The sequence below is a fragment of the Thalia democratica genome, unplaced genomic scaffold (assembly GCF_965202585.1).
Source record: "Thalia democratica unplaced genomic scaffold, ktThaDemo2.hap1.1 HAP1_SCAFFOLD_690, whole genome shotgun sequence".
In the NCBI taxonomy this organism is placed as follows: Eukaryota; Metazoa; Chordata; class Thaliacea; order Salpida; family Salpidae; genus Thalia; species Thalia democratica.
The window spans coordinates 34,162-51,160 of NW_028139681.1; the positions used below are offsets into that span (position 1 = coordinate 34,162).

At 23.4% G+C, this 16,999-nt stretch overlaps 1 pseudogene; it reads right to left on the bottom strand.

The window, feature by feature from the left end:
- Positions 1–10,672: 10,672 nt before the first annotated feature.
- LOC145846856 (uncharacterized) lies at positions 10,673–15,279 on the bottom strand (annotated as a pseudogene).
- Positions 15,280–16,999: the final 1,720 nt, after the last annotated feature.

The window sequence follows — 16,999 nt, forward strand, 5'->3', positions numbered from 1 at the left end:
AAGAAAATTTTAAGAACAATTCTTTAGTAAACTTCTATATCTGTTTAAAAGAACAAGTAATAAATTTTAAAAACTTATTTCGTAAATTAGTGATTAACTTAATCCTTTAACACTTATTTAATATGCAACTAAGTACTACCATAAACTACTTATGGATAACTGTTTATTTCTAATACATACTTTTAAGATAATTAAATGTAAAAATGTTACTAAGACTTATAAGTAAGCTGATCGTAGTCAAAAAATACAAAGACAACTACATATATTTTTTTAAACTTCCTATATAATTCGATAAATAGCGGTAATAAACAGTATTGTAACGTTAAAATAATGAGGTGTTTAAACTAAATGTTCCTTAATTTAAAATTGCGGTCAACAAATTTGAGTGATTAAACAGATTTAATCGTAATACACAACGTGAGACAATTAATCCTTCTAGAAATGTTTCTGTCGTTGCAGTTAAAACTCTATGATTGACTATTTTGAAGTTTTTAATAGTTTTGTAAACATAAACACTTAATTAGTACGCTAATTGACCAATTAAGTAAAATATGTAGCTGTTTTTAACATTGCTTAAAACAGTATTTGTAAATGTTCTTACGAAAAGCTTTAATTTAAACAGCTGTACGTAAAATATTACGCAAACACTACAAACAAATTGTGTAAACTGTATAATTATTTGTAATTTTTAATATGGAGAAGTGCTTATAATATCAAGTATATATTCAAAAATTCAAATTTACTTAAATTAAATTATACATGTTTATAAAATAAAACTTTGGTGCTTAAAATAACTTAATTATTTTAAAATTATAAGTTTAAGGAGTTTATTTAGTTATGTTGAAAATATTACTACTTTTTTAAAGGATACTAAAAGTCTATTAGAAGTTTTTTTAAAGATGTTATTTGTCAAATTTCAGAGCCCTGTATGTATTAATTATGTCAAACAGTATGAATTATTAAGCATTTTAGATAATACCTGTTCGTTGTTATTATAATATGACAAACATAAAAAAGACAAAATTTTTTAGAATATCTTAACAGGATTATTTCAAAGCTTGAAGCCGAACTAACAGTCACTCAAACATAAGCTTTGAACTACAAATACACAAAGCCTTCAAATAAAATCATATCTTTTTAAAACTCATATTTACCTCACTATAAATAACCAAACCATTAAAAAATTTAAGTTGACTATGTTTAATGTCACGTTGTTTATCGCATCATTTTAAGAACTTTAGTTCTTTTAACTAAGACAACTTATAGTAAAGAAAAAATAATTGGAAATTATTAAAACCGTTCAGTCGCAAAGTGCCTACTTAAAATGAAACTGAAGTTTTACAACAGTTTTCAGTAAACATACCGATTAACCAACTTGACAAAAAGTAGCAATAATTTATTATATATGTCACGGTAAAATCTTGTTAAAATACCTGTTTTAAAATTTGATTAAATTGTACAGTGTTTGAATAGCATACATTCTAAATTCATTGTTTTACCAGATAAAAAATTTCATTTAGTGGTATGTTGAAAACTTGTAATAAAAAAGTCTACAAAATTTTAAAAATATTTGGAAAAAGTAGCCAATTAAAATAAAAAATATTAAAAGTTGCATATCATATTTTGAAACACGGAAACGTAAAGTTTTAAATTTATTTATTTCAAAAAAAAAATCGGTGAACGTTAATAAAATACCTCTAGTTAGTGTGTTTTAGTCGTCAATTTTGGAACCTTTCAAACTTAAAACTAAAATTTTAAAATTAATAATTTTTGATGTGGTAATTACTTACATGACTGTTTCTTTTAGTATTAATTTAATTATATTTCTACTACTTCTTTTATCAAATACTGTATTTAAAAGTTTTATAAAATTGTATAAATATTTCTGTACGAAAGTTTGTGTTTTTACAGTTTATACTTGAGTGAATACCTTAGACTTCATTTTAACGAAACTATATTTATTAAAAGTAATCATAGAGATTCAAAAAATTATTGGACATGTAGGTACTTTTTTTTTATATTAAAAGTCTTATTGATTAAGTACCAAAAAACAAACATAATAGACTTAATTAGACATACATTAGATTTTTTCAACTTAACTTTTAACAAGAAAAATAAGATTTTTTAAGTGAACTTGTTATGGTAAAAAAATTTCAGATGTCGTTAAAAGTTGTATAACGTAAAAACTTTATAAACTTTAATTAAAAAGTGCAGTCAATAATTTTAAGTAGTTGAAAAAGTTTAATCGCAATACACTACGTAAACCAATTAGGTCTTTAAGAAACGTTACTATCATTAGTAGTTAAAATTTTATGATTAATTTTTATGAAACTTTATTTTTTTGTAAAGTTTGCTTAAGAGATTGACATTTCATTCACTCAAATTATTATTTATTTGTGAAGAAAGTTTAAAACATAATTAAAATTTGCTTTTACTAAACGAGTTATTTTTAAAAACTGTGCATAAAGCTTTACTTTAAATATTGAAACAATGAACTTTAGTTTTTAGTAACTACAATGTTTTTATAAAAAAACAGCACCTATGGTATCAAGTATAACAAAATTTTCATGCTTGATATTTAACCAATTTTACTTAAATACTTTTGCATAAATTTTTATAAAATTAAACAACAATATTTAAAATAATACTTAAAAACATATTGTCTATACATTGTTCTGTTATAAACGAATTGAACCTAATAAACAGTTTTCTCATGATCTACCTTTCGAAGTAATAAACTATATATGTATTAGTGATATGTATACAACTCAAAATTTAAGCATGACTTCAATAATTACTAGGACAAGTGGTCGTAAAATTCTAAATTTATGTAATAGCAGAAATTTCATTTACTTACAAAGTACATTATACACATGAATATAAAAATTCCGTCGTAAAAACAAAAACAGTAAAATTACTTTTAGTATATGTAAAGGAATTATAATGAAAACAGAAACATTCTGATAGTCGTAAGCTTGTTACATTGGTTATTTTATCTTTGTTTATAGTATACCGATTTGTTTTTGAGTCAATTCTTGTTAACAGTTTATCTAGTAGAATGCTTTCTAAGAAAAATAGTTTTATTAGTTTGTTAATTCATTTCGGTATATTAATAAACCTTTAAAAAAGTTGTTTTTTATTTTTATTACATCACTGATTATTAAATTCATATTTTATTGCGATTTTTATGATGATAGGAACGAAAATGTTGTACTAAATTAAAATATAGAAAAGTAGTGGTTTAAAGCTTAATACATATGTAAACGATACTTTAAGTTTTACATTTTCTAGCTTTTGTTTTATTTTTACAGTAACTGTTTAATAATAATATTATTTAAGATATAAACAACAATCTAAATTGAAAAAAAGATCTAAGTTCATTAAAAATAAGAAATCCCTTTAGTTTTTTACCAATCTATTTTTAAACAGTAAAACATTAAAATAAAAGTTTATTTCAAAACTATTAATACTTTTTATATTAATTTGCCAACATGGGTTTAAAAATATTTAAAAAGATTGATTGATTTTTTTTGTAAAACGTATTTCTTTCTGGTAGAAAAACTAAGTTAGGCAAAGTAATCAAAAAAATTGCTTATCATCTGTTTTGGCTTCTTTTAGGTTAGTGAACTTTAATAGTTATAACTATTTTTCTAGACACCAACAAAATTTTATTAAATGACTGAATAATATAAGTTGATGAAAAAGTGCAAATTATTTGAAAACAAACAAAATAAAATAACAAATACTCATTGTGTTTCAGTGTTTCAAATCTTCGACTTCTATTTGATTGTTTACTATTATATTTTATTAGCCATACTAGCTAACTTGAAACTATTTTAATCTTTTTTGGTTGAATGTTAAGCAGTATTTATTTCTGCTTGATTCACTGATTCACAGTAACGTGTAACAAATTATAACTAAGCGAATTAGTATAGTATAATAAACTTGAAAGTTAATTCTATGATACGTTTTCATTTGTTACTAAGTGTTTAAGTAGTTTAGCGGGATTTGGTGCAGTTAATCGTAAGAAATAGTTTAAGTAATTTAGTTTAAACTTGTTTAATTAATACTAACGTTAAAAATAAGACTAAAACCACAGCTTTAAATTTATAATTTTTCATTATTTAAGATAAGTTAAAAATAAATTAAAACAAATAATAAAGGAATTTTAGGAACTTCTTGTTAATATTTGCTCATTTTGACATACCTACAGTTTTAATTCAATATTATCTATTAATCTTATGTGTAAACTTTAATATATCGTAACATATTGTTATTAATTATAAATGTTTAATGAACTAAGAACTAAGTAACATTTTTAAAGTTATGTTTTCAAACTACTTAAATTTACAAAAGTATCAAAGTTAATTTTATATACTGGCCTTATAGCACTTTACATAGAACAATTTATTTCGAAATATTAGAAAAAATATTTTGATTTTTTTTAACATGATGAAAAAATAACTGTTTGATTTAAAAAAACATCAATTTTTTAATGTTTAGAATAAATTAAGGTTACCATTAAAGCTACATACTGTCGAATTATGCTGAAATAGTAGACTTTTTGTTAAAAATACCTATAAGTTGGAAAGCATTTATAAAGTAATATTAAATTTTGTTAAACTTTAGTGCACTATACTGACTCAAGTAGACTTATACTGTATTTCTATTTAAAATTATAGGTTGTATAAGAATAAATCTAAAACTGGTATAAGCATATAAATTATAAATGTTCGAAAAAACTATAAAATCGTTAATGTTGTGTGAAAATATTTTCAGCTGATATTTCCGAATTAAAAACTAATATTTTAATTTTTGAAAGACAAGCTTTAAACTAGAAATATCAAATTCAATCAAATAAAAAAATATTATTGAAAAACTATTTTCTATTACTCTACAAACCACACCAATCAGCAATTCATATTATAATGAGCAAATCTTAATGAATAATTTTTACGTTCTTCTTACGCATTATTCTCAAAACTTAGCCGCATTTAATTAATACAATGTTTCGTCTTTTAATTATATCTTAATATGTTTGCAATTATTAGTTCCTTTAAATTGCGATAGGCTGAAACTAAAGTTTTACAACTGTTTCAGTATACAAATTATACCAAGTTGACAAACAAAGTAGCAGTAATTTGCTGTAATTTGATGTTAAATATTTTGTAAAAACAAAATTAACACACTAAATAACATTCTTTTGAGATTTTTATTTACAATCATTTTTACAATTTTAATACTGTATAAATATAATTTAGAATTTAATAAGATGATATAGTATGAAAGTTATATGTGAATTTTCTTTACATAAGACTGAAATTTATCATGAAATTACTAAGTTTAAAATAGATAACTGTTTAAATTATTTTTTTTATAAATATTACCAAAATACCTTTAAACAATAGTTTTAACCTTAAAGTTTCTAAAATTTAAACTTTCAAATAAAAACTTGAAATATATTAACTACTTTTTTAGAAGTCTAAACTTGGGTGAAAAATACTATTGAAAAGTTTATAATTTTAACATACTATAACAAAGTAAACTCAAAGTGAACGTTGTTTGTTTTAATATTTGTACAGATTTATGTTATTTTACTAATTATTCTATGTATTAATAATAAGAATTTTTGGAACTATATGAAACAGTATGTTTTATTGTAAAACATTTGTTTATTTGAACATATTTAGTGTATTTTTATGTTTTTGCAATTGCTTTACAGATAGTAAGTACGTTGTTGAATATTTTAACTAGGTGCTATTTAATTTGTTTCTAATTTATGATAACGGTAAATTAGTTTAATAAAAAATTTACAGTTTACGTACAACTATTGCTTAAAAGAATACTAATTGGTAATATTTTAGACTAAACTAATAAAAATATCTATAACAAAACACCTTTTATATTCTTACAATATTTTGATTATTTAGTTAATTTAAAAGTAAATTGTTTTTGTACTTTAAAGTTTTTTAAGGTGTTGTTTTATGCCATTTTTATCGTTGGTTTATTTCAGTTTGATTTTGATCTAACGAGTTTTATAAGTACAGCAAAGTTCTTCAGTATGTATAAGCATTTATTGAATTTTTACACTTGATTATTATACTATTTTATATTTAAAACTGTACACTACAGTATATTTTTATTTCTATTTCAATTCAGTTTAACTTAAATACATACAACTTTTGACAAGACTTACTTCGAAAGTACTCAAATAAACTTGAGAAAAAATTAAATATGTTTTGTTATAGTTTTTAAATAAGATATGCAACGGAAAAAAGTTGTACTAAACTAAATGAAAAACTAACTGATTAGAATATAATCAGCTTAGTTATTTAAACCCACACTACTAAATTCTTTATAGGTGAAGCACAAAACAAAGTACCTAAAATTAACATTTATTCAATAATACAAGCTACATTTTTAAGACATACAATATTTAAACTTTAATCTTAGCCTAATTATGTCAAAATTTCAAGCTTAACTTTTATACTACAATATTCAGCAATAACCAAGGAGATTTAATATACCAAAAACAGCATGATTAAAAGCTATGAATTACAAACTCATAATTACATTATATAAACACAACATTAAATCAAACAAGATTATTTTCAATTGTTACGTTGTATTTACGTATTATTATTGGTATTTGACCGCTGTTATTCAAACGACCTTTTATCTTAAAATATTTATTTAGTATAATTACGAGTAGTAAGAACTGATAGTCGCAACATGTTTTTATAAAAACAAACCTTAAATACAAAACTATTTTTATTAAACATTTTAGTTAATAAACTAGACAAAAAAAAATATGTGCTATATATTTTGATCAAAACATCTTACAAAATTATACTCTTCTATTGAAATGAAAAAAGGTTGCCGTATGTTTTAGTAATCTTACTCTTTTTAATCGATTTTTTTTGTTATAATACTCTTCTGAAAAGTACTATAATAAAATACATAGTATTAAAGTAACAAGTTATATTTCATCACATGAAACTATAAAATATAAAAAAATTAGCCTATCCAAAGAATATTTAATGGTGTTATTGTGCAAACATTTTTTTTTAAACAATAGTGTTTTAACCTCGAAGTTTGTGAACTTTTAAACTTAAGCTCGACACTTCAAATTTTTAATTATTCTGTTTGTGGTTTGACCCTAGATCAAAACTATGATTTGAAGAGTTCAAAAGTTAAATAATCATTAAAAGATATAAAAAAGTTTCGCTTGTACCAATATATTTATTTGTTATTTTGTTTTCATTTTTTTTCGTTTCATAACTAGACTTTAAAATAATCTACTAATCTACTTAAGCAACATAATCAGTTTTTCTAATGATGGAAAATCTCCTTTATTTTGAATTTTTTTAATTAGTTTACGGATGGTAACTGCGCAACAGTTTTTATGATGAAATTCATTAGTTTGTTCAAAATCTTTATTTTCAGTTTAAAGTTGCATAAAAGAGTCCTTTATAATCTATAAATAATAATTATTACAGATACTAATTGTTACAAAAGGTTTCTTACTATTATAGCTGACAAGTTAACTTACTATTTGAAATTTTATTTTCAAAAATTATTCAAAATACAATGTAACTTAATAGTGTTAGCCCACTAATTTAATTTAATCTTAAAATTTACTTCTATTCATTCATCTAAAACATTTTTTTAAGTGTTTATGTTGAATTTAAATAATTTTTTCGGTTTAATAGTTTTCATTACCAAAATTTATAAAAATTGGCCAAGAAATAAAAAATCCTTTACTATTTACTATTAATTTACAATTCTAAATTTCGGTGCAAGCTATTTTGCATGGATGCTCATTTTGTTAAATACTGAAAATAAAAAAACTATGTTTGCTAAAACCATAAAATTGAATTTTCCATAAAAGCGAGATATAAGTATGCACAAGATTATAAAAGCACTTAATCCTAATAGATAAAACCAAATATTTTTATTAGAAGTATACAACAAAATAGTGTATACACTACAATTTAAAATTGTATATAAAGTTGAAATTATTGTGGTAACTTAAGCAAGCGTAGCCTATACTAAAGCAAAGTGATTAAAGTTGTATATACTTAAATAAAGTATGCATTTAATATTTTTAAAGGACCGTAATAGCTGATTCTGGGAAAATAATTTTAACTTGGATATAAAAGTTTAAAACATTTTGTATCTAAAAGCAGTAAGTATGTTTAAATATTTAGTGTCTAATTACATGACTTTATGACTAAAATTAATATTTAAACCTAATAAATATTATAAACCGTATAAGATAAATTTTCATTTGATTTAGTTATTTACTATGAAATAATTTATTATCACGTTAACTAAAAATAAATTAAAATTCTAGATTTAATTATATTAATAAGATTTTTTTACCTAAAATAATATTCAGTTACTACAATTAAAGGATTTACGAAAAACACAAACACTATTTATTTTATTTTAAATAGGTTATTTTAACTACACTAAATTACTTTAAAAAAAAATAAAACTAAGCTTTAGCATAATTTTTTAACCTAAATTATTTTGTTGTCGTAGAAAATTTATTGACAACTTCAACTAAAGCAACAAAATAAATTTTAAATATTTTACCTTGTAAAAAAGCTATTATTAGTTGATGTAATTTATTAAATGATTTATTTGTTTTTTAGTTAAAGCAGGAAAAAAGAATTTAATTTTTTTAATTTAGTAAGAAAACTCATGACAAAAATAAAAAAGTTGGTATTTTGTAGGATCTTAAACTTTCTATAGTTTTAGTTTATTGTAAATGTAAACATTATACAGTTAAAATTTACTGTTCTTTTGTCTAAAAATGTTTCAGCTTTTAAACTGGAACAATGTTAGTTGTGTTAAAGGTATTATTTACGAGAATAACTCATACATTTTTTGAACATGAAGCACGATGTTTCTTAATTAAAATAAACTTTTATCAACATTCTAATTTTTAAATTACTACAAAAAACAAGTCTAATGTAGGCTAAATGACAAGTTTAATGTTCATTTCTAGCAAACTAAAGTTAAATGAATTGACTTAATAGCTTTTGAAAGTTGTACAAGGGCGTAAAACTAACTTATATAGTTGTAATTAAGCAACAATATTAACACGTTGTCTTTCAACAACAAACTATGCTTAAGTTTAAAACTAACTGAACAACATTCAAATAACAAGAACAAAACTAAATGTGATCTACTATTTTTTTTAACTCTTTTACTGCGGTTGAATTAAACTAGTAGCTGAATTAACTTTAACAACTATGTATTTCAATTAAATACTCAAAAAAATCAAAATTTTAAGCTAATTGTATAAAGATCTTAACGATGTAAGTAATACTTTATTTAAAAGCATTTTTACTCATTATAATAAAAGTTTTAAGAAAACTGTTCATGTTTTATACTATGATTTGTAGTATTTTTATACTTATATCCTGACCATATTATTAAATATTCATCTTTACAAAAGTACTTCACAGCGGGTGAATAACAAATCTAAAAAGTACTTATACTTATATTCATAGTTAATTAAAATCGTGTTTTCCGAAATTGCACTGCGACTCAAAATACAATATTCAACATGTTATTGATCATAAATCTTTACTAAAGCAAATATAAAATTACCAATGTTTAACATGTTTATCTTTTAGATGTATTGTAGAGTTTACTAAAATTTTAGACATTTTTATGTGAAGTTTCTACTCCAAATATATGATAATATAAATACTGCGGTATAATTTAAACTTTAGAAAAGCATTCCAAATGTATGTACATAATTAGTTTAATCCTAAATTGCATGAAATGTTTTCCATATTTATAAAGTAAATTATAGCATATTATTGATTTATCATCAAAATAAGTTTCAACTATCTAAGCAGCAACGATAGACAAATTTATTACGTACATTCGGAAGAAAATTTGTGAAAAAATAAAAAAACAACATTAATCGCAGAAGTATTTATGATTTATTTTTTCAACTGATTAGATAAGTTAAGTTTAATCTGAAAAATATAAACTGTTGATTGATGAAAAATATAAACTTAAGTATTATAAAGGGTTAAAACAATAAACTGTACAAATTAATACTAACACTATTTAATAAAGTAGAATTTCACCTATTTATTTTGTAAATATTTTAAACAGTACCTAAGTTTATTTCAAAACTTTTTAATTAAGCTAAAAGTTTAAGTTTTATGATAAATTTTAGGATTAAAAATAATGAGAACTAATGAAGTTATTATTATCGAAGAAAAGTATGCTTTTAAAATAGAACATCATATAAATAAAAAACAAACTAAAAAGATTAAAGAATTAGACTTGAACGACATATTTTACACTTGGTTGGCAATAACCACTTTTATCGATTTTATAAAGAAAACAGAAGTACTTATTGCAGTTAATTGTTTTTATGTTGTATTGCTTTTGCGAAATTTGTTTATTATTTAAATTAAAAATTTAAAAAAAAATTACAACACATTTAAGCAGCATAAGTAAAAAGGTACAGTAAAGAACTATGGCTAGTATTGTGAAACATTACAGAAACAACAACATGTAAAATTTACAACGTTTTTTTTTAACGTTGGGTTAATATTACTAAATAAAAATAATAGGTATATAGGTTCCTTATTTTGGAACTAAGCTTTACAAATAGAACTATGTGAACAAAATTATTTTAAAGTTCGTTATTAATATGATGTAGATCATGTGCAAGTTTTGGAATTTCTTTTCCTTGATATTTCTTTCCTAATTCCATTAAGTTACTTGTCAAATCAAAAATTTTGAGTTTTGAAGGACTTAAGCCGGATACATAACCTTTAGTTATGTCCTATAAAACATTATAAGTTATTTTAGTTGATGTGCATAATAGAAAAAAAAATATTTTTTGAAAGTAGTGTGTTACGTACTCGAATGCTGATAATGATTCTTGTGAGAAAGAAAACATTCTTTTTAATAGTTTAACTTAAAAAATAATAAAACTTACATCACGAGGGTTTTCGTTTCTAAAAATTTTAGCAGAAAGATTTTTTATCTGGTTGGCTTGTAAATATAACTGGCGGATGTTTGAAGATTTATCAAATAACTTTTCAGGTAAACTTTTCAACTTGTTACCACCCAAAGCAAGGTACTCAAGATCAGGATTGTGTGCTAATAATAACTGAGGAACACCTACTAACCCAATCAAGTTGTCTGCTAGATTTATTTCCTTTATCAATAAGTTTGTTTTGAAACATGTTTGCTGGAATTATTTGTATTTTGTTCGAACTAGCGCTGAAACGTCTTAAATTTTTATTATGAGACAAAATATTTTGGGGTATTTCTTCTAATGAATTCGAATCTAAGTTGACAGACTCCAACAAACTGTTGTCAAAAAATATGTCATTCGGTACGTCTTTCAATTTGTTTTCAGAAAGATCAATTTCTTTTAAATTCTCCATAAAACTAAAAGTACTTCTGATGAGCTCATCAATTCTGTTTCTGGCCAAGAGAAGATTTCAACATTGGGGGTTTTTATAACAAGTTGGTTTGGAACTTTATGAAGATGATTTCCATTGATATTAACAATTTTCACTTGATCTGCAGTTTGGTTTTCATTTGAATCTATTATGACGTCAGTAATTCTATTGTCTGTTTGAATTGAAAAAAGTGATAAATGATGTGGAAAATTCTTTCTTAAATGTTTGTTTTAACTTTTGTAATTTTTTTTGATTATAAATAGTTGCAGAAAACTAGTTGTTAATTCATGTTTAACATAAGAAAAGTTTAATTTTATCACATACTACAAAATTTTACACCTCTAAATAGTTACAGATATAAAAGTTTATTTTTTTATTACCTTTGATAAGTGTTGTATTTAAACTTTCAAAACAACAAACCGTTCAACAGTATTTCTTCAATACTTGTCATATCGTCAGAAAATGTTAAAGTAACCGAACCACTAAGCTTGTTAGAATCTAGTTTTAAGTTCTTAAGTTTCGGGTTGTTTACGAAAGTAGCATTTCCGATCTGTAATGTTATAATCGCTTGTAAATACTTGAAAATCTAACCTCGTAACAATAAAAGCTTTGTTTAAGACAAACATGTTTGCATCATTTGTGCTGTGTTGTAAATTAATTATTATGTTTCTTTTACTGATAATTATGTACATAAAACTACTACTTTACATCGAAAAAAAGATTGATTAAACTTTAAGTAACTATTTTCTTAAATCTAAACTTATTAAGCAGGTAAAACTTAATCAATTACTTTGTTTAGTCGATTTGAAGATAATAGCACTGACTCGAGTAATCCATTGTTGTCGAACATGTGAACTGGTAAATTGTTTATGTAATTTTCACTCAGATCAAATGAGTAAAGCTGACCGTTGTTTTTAACAAGATCTCCAGAAAGTTGTTGTATATGGTTGTCGCTCAACTTAATATTCTATTAAGTATTAACTATTATTCAAAGCAATGTAAATATATATTTAAAAAAAGCACTAGCTTGTATATTTAAGTCCTAGAAACTAACTTTATGATTATGAAATCGAATAAAGTTTACTTTTTATAAAGTATGGGTCTACTTAACGTTTTAATTAAACTTTTTTGAAAACCTATACTAAAAATTTTCTCCCGATTAATAATACTAAAGTATTCTTTTAACTTCCGTTTTAAACAAGTTGTTTTAACTATTTTAAACATTTTTTTTATTATTCTGCTCTCGTAAAACCAAAATTTTGGTAGCTCGGTATAAAACAAGTAGTGTGTAAAAGTCTTTGAAAATTTTCTATGGTTTTTAACTTACCACTAAACAAATATAACTAAAACTGATAAAAATCAGCTGTGATAAAAGTTACAGTCCTTTTTTTATTACTGACACGTAACAAGTATGATAAATATATTTTGTAAATATAAACCTTTAACAAAGTTTAACTATAAACAAATGTATTTTAAGCTGAATTTTTACTTTAAGCTATTGCTTTTTTAACATCTTTTTTATACATCTCTTTCGCTATTTTATTAAAACAGCTAGTTTTAAATCAGGAAGTTTACTTGTAGAAATGTGTTGGATGTGAATAGTTTCTAGGAAGTCCATTAATATTGTTGGAACTAATATCTACTGATTGTAGAAAGCTTGCTTTTTTTAACATATTTTCATCTAAAGCCCCAACAAAATCATTACTTTGCAATTCTAAATTTCTAAATAAAATACATGCAGTTATGTTTTATCTGAATATTATTTTTTGTAGAATTATAGTTTTTTTAAATAAGCAGCTAGAACTATTTATTGATTTTAGACTTGGATTACTTAAAACTTACAAAGCTAGTATTTTGTTAAAGTTAACCTAGTTTCTTTGAGTTGACCTAATAATTCGCCAATTTCTTTTGAATCACTCAGCAAGTTACCATTTAGTCGAAGTCTTCTCACTTTTAAACAAACATCTTTTAATACATCCACACTTGTAAGTGCTCTAAAATTGTTTTAAACTGTTTAAATGGATAGGCAGGTTTTAAGATAATAAAATCGATAAAAAAGGGCTAATATGAGAACTTTGTACAATAAAAACTAAATTTTTTATATATTTAGTATTTACTAGTTAGTTTAATTAAACTTCAAAATTTGGATAGCAATACCTTCTAAATGGTAATAGTGTTTAAAATTACTAAGTCCTGTATGTAAAGCAAAATTAAATTTTCAGATATATTTTTTTTTACTAATTCTATGTTTAATTTTAAGCTTTTAGTTCCTTTAAATGCCATCGATTTATTTCAAATAACATTTTTAATATTGATTTGTAAAGTTTGTCTCAACAAAAATTATTTTAAAATGGGGTGTTTTATTTAGTTACGTAAATGTTGTTTACATCAACAGATACTAACTACTTTAAAAAACAAAATTCACCGTTCGCAAAGTGGTAAATATTTACGACATAAATTACGTCACTAAAACGATAAATTGGAAAATCTTAGGAAAAAAGTAAAAAAAAAATTTGCTTCTATTATACAACGAGAATTAAACTATCTCTTATTACCTTCAATGCGTGTTGTTAGCTAAGTAAGTAATCACAGTTATTTTAGTATTGCTTTTTATAAACATGTTCCATTTTTACAGCAATCAAATTTTTTAAACTAAAATTGAATTTATATACATTACATTCTAAAAAATACAGACTTAACTTACGTTTTGAGAAATATAAGTACGACATATACAACTTAACAAAACAAACGAAAAGACAAAACACTTGTATACCAAACAAGCTAATGTGTGTTTTTATATGTATAAAAGCGCTTTATTATTTATAGCTGGAAAAATAACAATTCCCAACCTGTGACTGCAATCAAGTGTGTGGGTTTCAGCATCAAATTCACACGGATGCCTCACACAAGTCACATAACCGAATCTCTGAAGCGCATTTTTCAGATCTGATAAGTTTTTGTACGGGGATCCACGTCTGAACTGCTGTCTCAGCGACCATGGCAACCCTTGGTTGTTAAGCAAAAAGTTGACATGCCTGAAAGAAATGTATATTGTTTCAAGATTTAAGATTTGTCAACAACATGGAATGTTTTATAAAAACATTATTTTATTTTATTTCTTGGAATACTGTAATTAAGGAAATTTATTATTTTGAGTATTTCAAGTTTACCAAGGTGTGTGTTTAATCACATTTCTAAATTTCTCTTTAAAAGTTTATGTTAAGTTGCTTTTAAAAATAATGTAAATGTAACATTTTTTCAAATAAATTAAAAGTTTATCAGGCTAAATATCTAACTTTTCTTAGTCACTACTTGTTTGTAAACTTAAATTTGCTCTTATTAATCTTTCACAACTTGTATGTTTTGTTTCGTAAATAGTATCAACATACTTATAAACTATAAATCAGTTTTTTAAATTGAAATCATGTAAATTTAAATTAAACATAATTGTAATAAAAATTAATTAATAAACTTTAAATTATTAAACAAATAAGTTAATAAATAAGTTATAACGATATACAACGCTAAAAATTTTTTGATTAAATTAATTTTGAACTATTATTTAGTTGAAACAAAAAATCTTAACTGCTTAAGTATCTCAAAATCTAATTATAACGCTGTTAATCGGATTTTGTTACATTATTAATACTTTTTTTATACATTTTTTTTAGTGTAATAAGACAAACTTTAGTTGTTTTTGGTAGATAAACAAAGTTTGTGGCAAACACCGCAATTTGTTAGCCCACAATCTGACAGATTCTAATTTACGGTTGTTGTAAAAAATACTGTCAGGTAACACTTCTATATCGTTGCTTCCGAGATGAATCTAAAACGTCATTGTTTATTTGTTGAGCATAATAGAATTGAAGAATTTAACTTAATAAGTATTAGATTATTAGAACTATAGTTAAACGGCATTTATATAAAAACAAAAAAGCTATTTTTTATGGGTACATATAATTTTAGTTGTTTGTATTATTGGGATTATGTTTAGTAATTTACAATACAGAATCATAAAAGCTTAACTTTTATTTCTTGTTTGACAAGGCAACAAAATAAACAACTTTTTCAAAAAGCCGCGGGGCAAAAACTCCATAAAGTCTGTGTTTTGTCGCAATGTGTTTTTGTCGTGTTTACAAAATACCAAACAGAAAACGCAAAAACCACGAGACACGAAATTTAGAAGTTTGGAATTTGTTGTTTAATTAAAACAAGTATTACTTCTCAATTTCAGTGCATAATTGATAGAGAAACGTTCGATAAACTAATTTGTGGTGTATCTGTACGCATATCAACTTACTTGAAAAGGAAGCTATTTGAATCTAATTGAAACTAAATTAAAAACAACTATTTAAATTTTGTTTGTCGTCTACTTATTTTTAGAAACATTAAATATTTTGACAGTAATTTTAGAAATTTTGTATTTTAATCAATGAAATTATTAGCAGACCAAAAGAATGAAAATAAAATGATAGTTAAAAAAAATATGTTACCTTAATTGTTTTATTTAATACAAAAGAAATTTAAACTTTTTACAGTAAAAAAAATTTTAACACCTAATAATTTAAACAAAAATTTAAAAAATGTGTTTATCTTTTGTGAATTCTTAACTTGAAAACCTTATTTAATAAACTTATTAGTATAAAAAATTGTATAATTATTTCCATTCACTGTGTATTAAACAATCGAATTAAAAACTTTTCTATTGAGATTATAACAAACCTTGGTTTACAACAAAATTATTAATTACTGCAGACTACAATATAGAAAAAGATATTTAAGTAAGTTTAAGTATAAATTTTTAATTAGATGCTTTGTAAATTTTATATACAAGTATGTTAAGTAATTTGTTTATTCGCTCCAATGTGTTAATTCGTGTAATTTTTGATCAACAATCTTTGAAACAAACTTGTATTAGTTCTTTGTTGTGTTGAAACGATGCAGGTGACAAACATTTTATTTTGTTTTAAATGCAGAAAGTGTTTTGAGATTTGTTAAACTTTCCAAAGCTCCATACGGAAGCAAAGTCAATTTATTCCAACTCAAGCTCAATTTTTCAATATTGTAATTGTTTCTGAGAAATAATATATTTTCAACGTTTATCAACATATATTAAGTAGGGTGTGTAATTTAAAAATCATCTGCTTAAAATTATCATTGAAAGTTATTGTAACCGAGTGCAAAACACTGAAAACTTGTAAGGTTTTAATCTTTAAACTTCGTTTAATGCATTCACTCACATCATTCAAGATATGAATAATTTATTTAAGGTCTTTTTTTTTTGATAAAACAGTTTAATAAATCAGCTCACTTTATAAAATTAATTATTTTTATAGGATACACAAAAAGGAAAAATTTATAAATTTCTGTTAAACTAACATAAATATGTCATCAGATAAATCTTCTAGCTTATTTTTCCATAACTGCAGCTCAATAAGCATCATATTATTTTTAAATGAAGTTAGATGCAATTGTCTTATTTGGTTGTTGCTTAAGTCGAGCTTTTTCAAAAGCTGCAAGTTCTGTTAAAAAAAAAGGATTTCGTA